Below are 13,649 nucleotides of genomic sequence, written 5' to 3'. Positions count from 1 at the left end.
AAGAAAAAGAAACAAACTTAGAGTTTTGGTTGGATTATCAATAACATAGCATAAGAATTTCAAATATATCATAAAGAAATAAGTTCAATGTTGCCTTTGCCAGTAGTACCACCGTGGCTATAGCCTGAGGCAGTGGTGGATATGGGATTGATGGAAAAGAAAAAGGATCCAAAATGTACTTCAGATTCAAGTTTAATAAAAGTAAATATAAACAATTACTATCAATATGTTCAGATTTACACAGACGCATCAAAAACAGATGAAAAAATAGGAGTAGCATTTGTAATACCAGAATATAGTAAAGGAGAATAAAAACACAAAACATAAAATTACATTTAAACAAACCGCGTGGTTAACAACAAAGCATAGTCAGATTAATTAAACGAGAGGTGCAGCATAGTCAAATGACAGAATCAATGTTAACACTTGTTGCACAAATGATAAACTGTGCAATATAATATAAAACAAATAAAACAATCTCCTTCATTCAGTGAAGGAGCAGTGAATGTAACTGTCATGTATGCAGTGAATGATGCCTGGAAACCCAGAAATATATCAATAGATAATGATTGAAGTCTCAAAATGTGATACCAACTAAATTACTGCTTTCACTGATTCCTGAAGTTCTGTGAAATTCTTCTTTCATTATTCTTGTGTGTCTGTGTGTTAGTGAGTGGTGGAGGCTCCCATCTAGAATCACAGTTAAACTTTAACTAAACCTAAGCTATGTATGTCTGATGACATAAACCACAATTACACTTTTTACACAGAATTAAACCCTGGTGTCCTGTGTGGCAGGTAGGGACACGCAACACTCTGCTAAGGAGGACAACCTGACTTCACTGAATGTTTGCAGATGACACCATGGACACCTCTGCTGTACAGTAACAGTTTAAGAACAACAGCAACATTCCTGACAGCACGACAAACAGGTGCCTTTGAAGAATTATCTGCATCACCTATATTATACAAAAAAGCTGCTGTTGGCATAAAAACGACGTGCAGTCATTGTGTCATAGGAGCAATTTCTATTGACTGTAGAACCACTTTCTCTTTCAATGTTTTTTAGGTTTATAACAATTTCCATTGTACGTAGATTCTCACTAAAGACATCAAAACTGAATGAAAACATGTATGTATTTCTCAATATATAAACTTTATTGAATATATCAAAACAACATCCAGCTGTTTGTATTGTAACATCTCAGATGTTTCAAACATTTCTTCAACATGAAAACCCTTAACTACGCAGTTTTTGTTTTCTTAATAAAGGCACAAATTTAATGCATAAATTGCATCCATTAGCAGGCGTGTTAACTATGCTGAATGAAGGAGTTGTAGCCATATATCTGAGGCTAACGAAAACTGTGAAAATTGTCCCTTGCACTTCACTTCACAAATTTTACAGCGACCGTAATCTGTTTGAGCCTTAAAACCTTAGCCATTTTCCTCTCTAGTGTGGATTCTCATGTGTTTGTTTAAACTTGATTTATGGCTAAATCTTTGTCCACATAGATCACAACAGAAAGGTTTCTGTCCAGTGTGGATTCTCATGTGTGTGTTTAAACTTCCTTTTTGGTTAAATCTTTGTCCACATAGATCACAACAGAAAGGTTTCTGTCCAGTGTGGATTCTCATGTGTGCGTTTAAATGTCCTTTTCGGCTAAATCTGTGTCCACATAGATCACAACAGAAAGGTTTCTCTCCAGTGTGGATTCTCATGTGTCTGTTTAAAGGTCCTTTTCGGCTAAATCTTTTTCCACATAGATCACAACAGAAAGGCTTCAGTCCACTGTGGATTCTCATGTGTTTGTTTAAATTTCCTTTTAGGCTAAATCTTTGTCCACATAGATCACAACAGAAAGGCTTCTGTCCAGTGTGGATTCTCATGTGTGTGTTTAAATGTCCTTTTTGGTTAAATCTTTGTTCACATAGATCACAACAGAAAGGTTTCTGTCCAGTGTGGATTCTCATGTGTTTGTTTAAACTTCCTTTTTGGTTAAATCTGTGTCCACATAGATCACAACACAAAGGTTTCTGTCCAGTGTGGATTCTCATGTGTTTGTTTAAATTTTCTTTTTTGCTAAATCTGTGTCCACATAGATCACAACAGAAAGGTTTCTGTCCAGTGTGGATTCTCATGTGTTTGTTTAAATTTTCTTTTTGGCTAAATCTTTGTCCACATAGATCACAACAGAAAGGTTTCTGTCCAGTGTGGATTCTCATGTGTTTGTTTAAATTTGCTTTTAGGCTAAATCTTTTTCCACATAGATCACAACAGAAAGGCTTCAGTCCACTGTGGATTCTCATGTGTTTGTTTAAATTTCCTTTTAGGCTAAATCTTTGTCCACATAGATCACAACAGAAAGGCTTCTCTCCAGTGTGGATTCTCATGTGTTTGTTTAAATTTCCTTTTAGGCTAAATCTTTGTCCACATAGATCACAACAGAAAGGCTTCTGTCCAGTGTGGATTCTCGTGTGTTTGTTTAAACTTCCCATTTCAGTAAATCTGTGTCCACATAGATCACAACAGAAAGGTTTCTGTCCAGTGTGGATTCTCGTGTGTTTGTTTAAACTTGCCATTTCAGTAAATCTGTGTCCACACAGATCACAACAGAAAGGTTTCTGTCCAGTGTGGATTCTCATGTGTTTGTTTAAACTTCCTTTTTGGTTAAATCTTTGTCCACATAGATCACAACAGAAAGGTTTCTGTCCAGTGTGGATTCTCGTGTGTGTGTTTAAACTAACTTTTCTGCTAAATCTTTGTCCACATAGATCACAACAGAAAGGTTTCTGTCCAGTGTGGATTCTCATGTGTCTGTTTAAAGGTCCTTTTCCAATAAAGGTTTTACCACAGTCTTCACAGCTAACCTTCACTCCTGTCTGGACTTTGTTTGGCGATTCCACATTTTTCTTATCTGTGAAACAGTCCTTCCCATCCAGTGAGCTTAAAGATCCTATTTCTGAATTTATCATGTCTTTCTGAAGAAAGCCACGGTGAACAAATTGATCAGCAATCTCAGGGAAGCTAAAAGGTTTGTTAATGTTTCCATCATTGGTCTTTTCATCCTTCTCAGTGTCTTTAGTTTCTGAGGAAATGGAACCATCTCCATGATCTTGTATCCTGATGGATTCTTCTCCTCCATCGATGTCTTCTGGATTCGCTCTGCCTTTAATTTGGTCTTGATAAAGCTGTGAGAGCAGAGGGGACTGTTCATCATCCTCACTCTTTATGGGAGTAGCAATGACTGGAAACCTGATGGCATCAATCTCCTCCTTCCCATTGAGCTGCTCTCCCCCCAGACTGGTGTAGACCTCCTCCTGTTCTTCCTTTATGTGGTGGAGCTTTGGGTCATGTAGGCCAGCACAAGGTCTATGGTTTACAGGAGTTTCTTCTTTAACCATCGGGATCTGCTTAACATCTGCAGGAAACACATCATGATTATTAGAAAGTTTTTTGACTTCAGCCTGGACTGAGTCACTTTTTAATAAAGATATATTTAGGTACTTTGGTCACATTAAATTCTTTGATTTAATTACCATTTATTCTTATCCTTTTATTTTGCATTGTTGCTTCTTATGCCTGTTGATTTATGTCATGATCTGTTCACTTATTCTCAACAACCATATACTGAAACCATTTTAGTCTTTTTTGTCTCCATCTCGCTTGTCTACGATTGTTTACAGTGTGCCGCATAATTAATCTTTTTAACTAGTTTCTATGTGGAACAATCAGGTTTTAAAGCAGGTATAATAGGCAATGAACATGTCAACTTTTTCTCAGTTTAATATAAATTTTAAAAACAATGACATATAATTCACACCAGATGTTGGTAACTATCAAATACTCCTCATGTAATAAGAAATTAAAGCCAATTATTTCACAAAGAAAGTTAAGGGTAAAAACTTGGAATGACACAGAGAATAAGGATTTAACCCATGAAGAAATTGATCTTTGAAGGTGTATAAAAAGCCAAACAACCATATTAAATCTGTCAGCATTTAGAAAGCATCTTTTATATGTTCAAATCAATATCAGCTGGTTTAAAATTTATTGATATCCTATAAGAAGGTTTCTTATTACTAAAGTATTGCACAGAGGGGTAAAACTGGCAAAAGCAAAGAGACTTTCACAAAAACGTCTTACTATTGCAAAACATACTAATGGCAAACATTACAGCTGCATTTCTAAACTTCTGACTGTTCCAGTGAGCGCTGCTGCAACCATAATCCTGAAGTGGAAAGGACAATTTCACCGTAGACCAGTCAAAGTCAGGTGCCCCTAGAAAGACGTCTGGTCTTCTGGTTTAAGGTAGCTGTAATTAAACCTTTACTTAAGAAACCTTCGCTTGATCGAGATGACTTAATTACAGACCAATATCCAATCTTCCATTCTTATCTGATATTCTTGAGAAAATAGTTACTAATTAAATGTGTGAACATTTATACAGCAATGACCTGTTTGAAGAGGTTCAGACAGGCTTCAGAGCTCATCATAGCACTGAAACAGCTCTACTGAAAGTCACTTATGATATTCTTATGGCCTCGGATAATGGACATGTGTCTGTTCTGGTTCTGTTAGATCTCAGTGCTGCATTTGAAAGTTGACCATAATATTCTCTTAAAAAGGCTGGAATATGCTGTAGGGATCAGGGGAACAGCGCTAGGCTGGTTTAAATCTTATTTGTCTGACAGATTCCAGTTTGTTCATGTAAATGATAAATCATCTTTAAACTTCAGGGTTAATTGTGGAGTACCACAGGGTTCAGTACTTGGGCCAATTCTCTTTACTATATACAGGGGTTGGAAAATGAAACTGAAACACCTGTCATTTTAGTGTGAGAGGTTTCATGGCTAAATTGGACAAGCCTGGTAGCCAGTCTTCATTGATTGTACATTGCACCAGTAAGAGCAGAGTGTGAAGGTTCCATTAGCAGGGTAAGAGCACAGTTTTGCTCAAATTATTGAAATGTACACAACATTATGGTTGTCATACCAGAGTTCAAAAGAGGACAAATTGTTGGTGCACGTCTTGCTGGCGCATCTGTGACCAAGACAGCAAGTCTTTGTGATGTATCAAGAGCCACGGTATCCAGGGTAATGTCAGCATACCCCCAAGAAGGACGAACCACATCCAACAGGATTAACTGTGGACGCAAGAGGAAGCTGTCTGAAAGGGATGATCGGGTGCTAACCCGGATTGTATCCACGGCTGCCCAAATCACGGCAGAATTAAATGTGCACCTCAACTCTCCTGTTTCCACCAGAACTCTCCGTCGGGAGCTCCACAGGGTCAATATACAGGGCCGGGTTGCTATAGCCAAACCTTTGGTCACTCATGCCAATGCCAAACGTCAGTTTCAATGGTGCAAGCAGCGCAAATCTTGGGGTGTGGACAATGTGAAACATGTATTGTTCTCTGATGAGTCCACCTTTACTGTTTTCCCCACATCCGAGAGAGTTACGGTGTGGAGAAGCCCCAAAGAAGCGTACCACCCAGACTGCTGCATGCCCAGAGTGAACCATGGGGGTGGATCAGTGATGGTTTGGGCTGCCATATTATGGCATTCCCTTGGCCCAATACTTGTGCTAGATGGACGCGTCACTGCCAAGGACTACCGAACCATTCTTGAGGTCCATGTGCATCCAATGGTTCAAACATTGTATCCTGAAGGCGGTGCCGTGTATCAGGATGACAATGCACCAATACACACAGCAAGACTGGTGAAAGATTGGTTTGATGAAAGTGAAGTTGAACATCTCCCATGGCCTGCACAGTCACCAGATCTAAATATTATTGAGCCACTTTTGGGTGTTTTGGAGGAGCGAGTCAGGAAAGGTTTTCCTCCACCAGTATCACGTAGTGACCTGGCCACTATCCTGCAAGAAGAATGGCTTAAAATCCCTCTGACCACTGTGCAGGACTTGTATATGTCATTCCCAAGACAAATTGACGCTGTATTGGCCGCAAAAGGAGGCCCTACACCATACTAATAAATCATTGTGGTCTAAAACCAGGTGTTTCAGTTTCATTGTCCAACCCCTGTATATTTGCTTCAAATAGGTCAGATTATCAGGCAGCATAGGATAACATTTTCCTGTTATGCTGATGATACTCAGCTTTACTTATCCACAAATCCCGATGAGCCCAACCAGTTAGATAGAATACAAGCATGTCTTGAAGATATAAAAACTTGGATGACGTTAAATTTTTTGCTTCTAAATTCAGACAAGACAGAAGTTGTCGTCTTTGGACCGGAGTCTTTAAAAAAGAAACTGCTTAGTCAATCACTTAACCTGGATGGCATTAAATTGACCTCCGGTAATAAAGTAAAAAACCTTGGTGTTATTTTCGACTAGAACATGTAATTTAAATCCCATTTTAAACAGGTTTCTAGGACTTCCTTCTTTCATTGCCAAAATTAGAAACATCCTACTCACGAGTGACGCTGAAAAATTAGTCCATGCATATGTTTCTTCAAGGCTGGAGTATTGTAAACCTTCAGCTAATCCAAAACATCGGGAATGTCAGGATTAAATGAAATGTATGTACCTGATTTTAAATCTGTATGATTTGATTGAATTGACTTTGTAAAGTGCCTTAAGATGACATGTGTTGTGAATTGGCACTATATACAGGTCCTTCTCAAAATATTAGCATATTGTGATAAAGTTCATTATTTTCCATAATGTCATGATGAAAATTTAACATTCATATATTTTAGATTCATTGCACACTAACTGAAATATTTCAGGTCTTTTATTGTCTTAATACGGATGATTTTGGCATACAGCTCATGAAAACCCAAAATTCCTATCTCACAAAATTAGCATATTTCATCCGACCAATAAAAGAAAAGTGTTTTTAATACAAAAAACGTCAACCTTCAAATAATCATGTACAGTTATGCACTCAATACTTGGTCGGGAATCCTTTTGCAGAAATGACTGCTTCAATGCGGCGTGACATGGAGGCAATCAGCCTGTGGCACTGCTGAGGTCTTATGGAGGCCCTGGATGCTTCGATAGCGGCCTTTAGCTCATCCAGAGTGTTGGGTCTTGAGTCTCTCAACAATCTCTTCACAATATCCCATAGATTCTCTATGGGGTTCAGGTCAGGAGAGTTGGCAGGCCAATTGAGCACAGTGATACCATGGTCAGTAAACCATTTACCAGTGGTTTTGGCACTGTGAGCAGGTGCCAGGTCGTGCTGAAAAATGAAATCTTCATCTCCATAAAGCTTTTCAGCAGATGGAAGCATGAAGTGCTCCAAAATCTCCTGATAGCTAGCTGCATTGACCCTGCCCTTGATAAAACACAGTGGACCAACACCAGCAGCTGACACGGCACCCCAGACCATCACTGACTGTGGGTACTTGACACTGGACTTCTGGCATTTTGGCATTTCCTTCTCCCCAGTCTTCCTCCAGACTCTGGCACCTTGATTTCTGAATGACATGCAGAATTTGCTTTCATCTGAAAAAAGTACTTTGGACCACTGAGCAACAGTCCAGTGCTGCTTCTCTGTAGCCCAGGTCAGGCGCTTCTGCCGCTGTTTCTGGTTCAAAAGTGGCTTGACCTGGGGAATGCGGCACCTGTAGCCCATTTCCTGCACACGCCTGTGCACGGTGGCTCTGGATGTTTCTACTCCAGACTCACTCCACTGCTTCCGCAGGTCCCCCAAGGTCTGGAATCGGCCCTTCTCCACAATCTTCCTCAGGGTCCGGTCACCTCTTCTCGTTGTGCAGCGTTTTCTGCCACACTTTTTCCTTCCCACAGACTTCCCACTGAGGTGCCTTGATACAGCACTCTGGGAACAGCCTATTCGTTCAGAAATTTCTTTCTGTGTCTTACCCTCTTGCTTGAGGGTGTCAATAGTGGCCTTCTGGACAGCAGTCAGGTCGGCAGTCTTACCCATGATTGGGGTTTTGAGTGATGAACCAGGCTGGGAGTTTTAAAGGCCTCAGGAATCTTTTGCAGGTGTTTAGAGTTAACTCGTTGATTCAGATGATTAGGTTCATAGCTCGTTTAGAGACCCTTTTAATGATATGCTAATTTTGTGAGATAGGAATTTTGGGTTTTCATGAGCTGTATGCCAAAATCATCCGTATTAAGACAATAAAAGACCTGAAATATTTCAGTTAGTGTGCAATGAATCTAAAATATATGAATGTTAAATTTTCATCATGACATTATGGAAAATAATAAACTTTATCACAATATGCTAATATTTTGAGAAGGACCTGTAAATAAAACTAAATTCTGACAAAGGAGTCAAAAGAATAATCAAACAAGTTGTCCAAGAGTCAAGGAGCACTCACAGAAAGCCTAAGAAAGACCTGGAAAAAGCAGGTACAGTTTTTCCCCAATTTGTAATGTTTTCAACTCCAATGGTCTTCAGAATAGGTTCATACACAGAGGAGGCAGAGAACCAGTCTACTAGAAGACATGAGGTAAGAGGAAGAGGTACGAACAGGCAGGCAAAAGAGCAGACATGGAAGGCTTGGTCCAACAAGTGTTTAGCAAGAATCATAGATGTAGCAACGGAAACTGGGTCACACACAATAAGTTGATCATGAAAACTGCTGGAACGCTGTGGCAAGGCAAAGAAATGATCTGGGATTGGAGGAGAAACAGGTGAGTGAATTGATCAGACAATTGTGCTAAGCTGAGCAACATGGCCGATCACAAATCATGACACTAAGTCCTACTACGGTTTTCTGAAAACATATCGTTGATTGTTTTAATTTGATAATGAAACCTTTAGATGTCAGATGTTTGATTTTAACAGAACATAATTAGCAACAACCTCTGTGAAATGATGCACTTCCTGAGAAACTTTATGTTTAGGGAAAAAAAAAGAAGCCAATATTGCCTTTACGGTCTGGCTGCTGGCTCCCATGGTTGCCATGGCAGAAATCTGTGCTATGTTCCTGTCTCCCAGCCTTGTTGTTCCTTCCCTTGAATGTTACTCACTGCTTCATAATGCTGGTAGAAAAACCTGTTTCCAATGGAACGCTGTGAAAAGAGCATACTCCTAGAATATGAATAACACGTTGATCCTGGTTCATAACAAAGTCATTAAAATCTATGCGTCTGGAAAGGGTTACAGATGTTTCAAAAGGTTCGGGAATCCAGATAACCACCGTGAGAGCCATCCTCCATAAAAAGAGACAATGTGGAACAACAGGGAACCTTTCCAGGAGTAACCTGCCTACCAAAAATAGTCTCGTTTTTTTACTTTTCACTTTTCAGCAACCAGGCACTCAAAGCGCTGTACATCAGGAAAAGCATTACAATGATACAGAAAATCAAACACAGAAAAACAAATCAAATGACTAATAATCCTTGGGAGTTTACTGGTAAGAGCTGGTTCTAATCCAATCTTTCTAATAGAGGTAATTAGCTCTTTAAGTCCTCTGAGGTAAGGAATTTATCCGGTGCTAGAAGAAAAATGATAAGTACTCCAAGAAAACTAATCTAATAGGTCACAACAAAACCCAGGACAACATCTAAACCACTGAAGGCATGACATTCCTTATTTAAAGTCAGTGTTCTAGACTGAACAATAAGAAAGATCCTGGTTTAAAATGGCATCAATGGAAAGATTCTATGGTAAAAAAAGCACAAAAGTGTCATCTCCCATTGACTAAGTTAAACATGATGGGGATAAACCACCATGTACACAACCACACCTAAGGGCAATTTAACCCAGTCAGGGTCAGAATTCTGAAATTCGTAGGGCGGCTTCCCTAAAGATAGCAAAAACATGCTTAGACATAGAAAGCTTAGCAGCTTATGTACAGCTTTTTAAATGGTTGGCTCAAATATTTATGTTTATGATTTACATAAATTCTTCTTAAAGTAACACGCTTTGTCAATCACACAAAAGCTTGGAGTATTTGACCAATCAAATACTGTATTTGGCTATTCAGATGGATCTCTTTACATTAGATGCCAGCCCCCTATGTAGACGCGAGTGGATAGCAAAGAACTAAGCAGTTTTAGTGAAAGTTTCAATGGCTGAGAGCAAGACAAGTGAGGAAACTGTAAGTAATGAAGAACTCATAGTTAAAAAAATCATCAGACCAAAGCAAAGATTTCCACTGGTCTAATGTCCATTCCTTGTGTTCTTTAGCCCAAACAAGTCTCTTCTGCTTCTTGCCCGTCCTCAGCAGTGGTTTCCTAGCAGCTACTTTACCATGAAGGCCTGATTCACACAGTCTCCTCTTAACAGTTGTTCTAGAGATGTGTCTGCTGCTAGAACTCTGTGTGGCATTGACCTGTTCTCTAATCTGAGCTGCTGTTAACCTGCGATTTCTGAGGCTGGTGACTCGGATGAATTTATCGTCCGCAGCAGAGGTGACTCTTGGTCTTCCTTTCCTGGGGCGGTCCTTATGTGAGCCAGTTTCTTTGTAGCGCTTGATGGTTTTTGCGACTGCACTTGGGGACATTTTCAAACTTTTCCCAATTGTTTGGACTGACTCACCTTCATTTCTTAAAGTAATGATGGCCACTCGTTTTTCTTTATTTAGCTGCTTTTTTCTTGCCATAATACAAATTCTAACAGTCTATTCAGTAGGACTATCAGCTGTGTACTATATCCACCTCCCGCAACACACAACTGATGGTCCCAACCCCATTTATAAGGCTTGAAATCGCACTTATTAAACCTGACAGGGCACACCTGTGAAGTGAAAACTATTTCAGGTGACTACCTCTTGAAGCTCATCAACAGAATACCAAGAGTGTGTGGAGCAGTAATCAAAGCAAAAGGTGGCTACTTTGAAGAACCTAGAATATAAGACATATTTTCAGTTGTTTCACACTTTTTTGTTCAGTATATAATTCCACATTTGTTAATTCATAGTTTTGATGCCTTCAGTGTGAAGCTACAATATTCATAGTCATGAAAATAAAGAAAACTCTTTGAATGAGAAGGTGTGCCCAAACTTTTGGTCTGTACTGTATATAATTCATATATATATATATATATATATATATATATATATATAAATATATATGAATTAAAACAAATGATGTGATATATGTATATCACGATAATTAAAGTGGATGTTTATTTCCCCTATATTATTTTCTCTGTTCTAGGAAAGAAGCTGATCCAGAGGCCCAGACCAATGATCCACCCAGTGCCACCATGAAGAAGGCAAAGAAATCACTGGGCAGTTTCTTCAAGACAGCACCACTTCCTGCCTCATCTTTTGTGCAACTTTCACAAGCTGTAGAAGCTGAGCTTAACAGTTACTTGCTGTCCCCTGCCATAGACAGTGAGGGAGACCCCTTGGCATGGCGGAAACTCCACCACATTTCACCAGATATTTTATTTTAAATATTACAGACTAGTAGAACAATTTCAGACAGATTTTGTGTCAGTAGGTCACATGACCTGGAAGCTTTTGAAGAAAACTGCTAATTTTTGACCAAATAAATTCCTAAAAATGCTGAAAATGGAATAAAAATGAGTGTGCCTCATTGATGTAATGTAGTATCATGATTTACTATTGTTTTTGTTTCAATTGGTCACAAAACAAGGAATTTATTTATTTTTATTTTCCACGATTGTTTGGTTCGGAAACTTATTGACGGTTCCTAAGTGAACCACCGCGGGTCAGAAGAGGGAGCAACAGAGAGCAGCTAGCCGAAATCTGAGTGCCTGAATCGGATCAACCGTCAGCTAGATGCCGCTAACTCCGCGGAGCTTGAATATCCAATGTCCAACTTTAAACTAACTTCACCGCGGTATATCATGCAGCCCTATTAATTAGTTTCTAAACAAACTTGTATCGGTGTCGAAGGACAACAAACCACTCAAAATGGCGGACGTGGGTCGTTCCCACCGAGTGACGAAGCGTTTACCGTTTTAAGTCTATGGTGAACATTTGGTCTTTAAGAAGCTAATCCATTAGTCACCTAAAATGTTCCTAAACTGTAACTGACATGAAAACATACAAACCTAATCTGTGCAGCAGAACTTTAGGGTTGAAATCAGCCTCCAGGATGTTGAGACGCTGCTGATCTTCTTTGTCCTCTTTAGCTGTTTGGGAAATCTCTCCCACTGCTGCACTCTGCCACCGTTTGAGCTGCTGTCTCCACATCTTTGTTGTTAGCTTCTCTTCAAAAGATCCTTTAACAGTTACTGAGTAGTTATAACTCGGCTTCGATCCAAACTCTAGAGATGGAACATTTGAAGCAAAGCTTCGAGGAGTTTACAGAGTAAAAAGGTTCAATGCTTGTGTTGTCTTGCGGTAAACCACGTGACCGATGACAAACGATGCCTCTTCTTCTTCTTCTTATAATGGCGGTTGGCAAACAACTGAAGGAGGCATTACCGCCACCAACTGGTAAGGAGTGTGGACCACATGACATCTATACATACTTATACTTTCCCCTTTATACACTAAATCCTATTATACAACTAACACTGTTTTAAAAAATAAAATATAGTGTAACCGAGGGTTTTAGGATGATGACCACTGACGTTATAAAGCTTACATGAAGGAGGGATGACAGCTGTGAACTCCAGAGGCACTCTCTCTTTCTTTATTTTTTACACACCTTTTTCTTCCTGTCTGACAGCGCTCAAAATAAGAGACTCACAAAAGTAGCACTCATCCAAAATAAGAGTCTCACAAAAGTTACTTACATGCCTCCCCCCCAACAAAAAAATAAATAAAACATCCTCGTTTAGCAACAAGAACAAAAATAAATAGTGCAAAACAGCACCAGCAGCAATGATACGTGAACAATGAAAACCACTGCAAAGCATGTCAAACATATAACATGACCACACCTACTCAAACAAAAGGTGCATGAAAACAGAGAAAAACAAAACAAAACAACCCAAAATGACAAACAGCCATTAATGGTAAGTGACAAAATCCTTCAACCGACCTGGAGGTCTCACAGCTCTCCCCACACGCAACAAGGCCAGAGGCGGACTATCCACTAGCAACCTCACCTCACACCCATCCGGAGGGCTCCGAACAGGCGAACCTCCCTGTGGTGAAGGTGAATCAGGAGTGGGGCAAAGGCGGGTACACGAGGGGAGCCCAGGGATAAGGCCTATGGTGTACGGTTTTAATCTATCATATTGAACAACCTGTGAAAGAGCATCATCAGCCAGGGGCTCACTAATGCGATAAGTGTTGCCTTTCACACCCTCAGAGTCCAAAACACCTGTGATTTGAAAGGGGCCCCTCCAGTGGGAAGCTAGTTTCATCCTATCTTCCTTGGGATTGTGCAGCCACACTAAGTCCCCTACGGTGTAAGGCTTATGACGGGCATTAGAGTCATAGTACAGTTTCTGCCTCTCGTGAGCGACAGCTGCACTCTGCCTAGTATTCACAAAGGCTACCTCTAACCGTTCCACCATAGCAGAGACAAAGTCAGCATGAGAGAAAGAAAAGTCCGAATGATTCGTCTGATTCGGTATTAACACATCAACAGGGACTCGAGCCTCCCGACCATGAGTGAGGTAGTAGGGAGTGTACCCAGTGCTCGCATGAACCGATGTGTTGTAAGCAAAGGCCACATGTTTCAAATAGTCATCCCATTCACCACCGCAAGACAGCAGTGACTTTGCTAACTGGTCAATGAGTGTACGATTAAAACGTTCGACCATACCGTCA

At 39.9% G+C, this 13,649-nt stretch overlaps 1 long non-coding RNA gene across 2 annotated transcripts in view; it reads left to right on the top strand.

Moving 5' to 3' along the window:
• Positions 1–12,048, top strand: part of LOC124880374 — a 39,219-nt gene extending 27,171 nt beyond the window's left edge. For both annotated transcript variants that reach the window (XR_007041307.1, XR_007041305.1), the window contains exon 4: positions 11,110–12,048. This is a non-coding gene — a long non-coding RNA (uncharacterized LOC124880374). The remainder of the gene's footprint in view (positions 1–11,109) is intronic.
• The last annotated feature ends 1,601 nt before the right edge of the window (positions 12,049–13,649 follow it).

This window comes from Girardinichthys multiradiatus, chromosome 14 (assembly GCF_021462225.1).
Source record: "Girardinichthys multiradiatus isolate DD_20200921_A chromosome 14, DD_fGirMul_XY1, whole genome shotgun sequence".
In the NCBI taxonomy this organism is placed as follows: domain Eukaryota; kingdom Metazoa; phylum Chordata; class Actinopteri; order Cyprinodontiformes; family Goodeidae; genus Girardinichthys; species Girardinichthys multiradiatus.
The sequence above is the reverse complement of the archived record's forward strand: the minus strand, read 5'-3'. Positions and strand labels throughout refer to the sequence as shown.